This window comes from Acyrthosiphon pisum, chromosome A2 (genome assembly GCF_005508785.2).
Source record: "Acyrthosiphon pisum isolate AL4f chromosome A2, pea_aphid_22Mar2018_4r6ur, whole genome shotgun sequence".
Taxonomy (NCBI): Eukaryota; Metazoa; Arthropoda; class Insecta; order Hemiptera; family Aphididae; genus Acyrthosiphon; species Acyrthosiphon pisum.
In genome coordinates this window covers 49,199,392-49,199,982 of record NC_042495.1, presented here as the reverse complement: position 1 = coordinate 49,199,982, position 591 = coordinate 49,199,392, and positions in this window count along the sequence as shown.

Below are 591 nucleotides of genomic sequence, written 5' to 3'. Positions count from 1 at the left end.
TTGCATATATTTTTCCCCAAAATATTGCAAGTAATTTTTGGACTTTGGCTTATAATTAAACTTTTCCGTAAAAAGGAATTTAACTTGCCTTCATTTTCTACAAAAATAATTTCGGATATGCCAAAGTACTTCTTTTCATAAGAAAAATATTTGTGCCAGTTAGGGGGTAGCTGCAAGTCTAAAGTATTCAATTCATTAAATGAAATTGAATTACTTTGCTCTTTTATAGTTGTTGACATATTCTATAAATAAATTTAATTTCAAATTTTAAACTTAAGAAAGTAATTATTTATACACAAATATATTATTTTGATTATATCAATGTTTTAAATTTCTTACTTCTTGGTATATCATAGTTTTATTAATATCGTACTTTGCAACGGAATCATCTAATTGTAAATTATCATTAGGCTTAGCAGAATAATTATGATCTAACATTATATCCACTATATTTTTATCAGGATCACATTGGTAATCCTTAAAATGTAATGTTTAATTTAAACAAAATATAAAATTGTAATAATAAATGTATTAGTTATTAATTTATAATTACTATATCAGAAATATTGGGGACACTGGTTTCTGCAACTT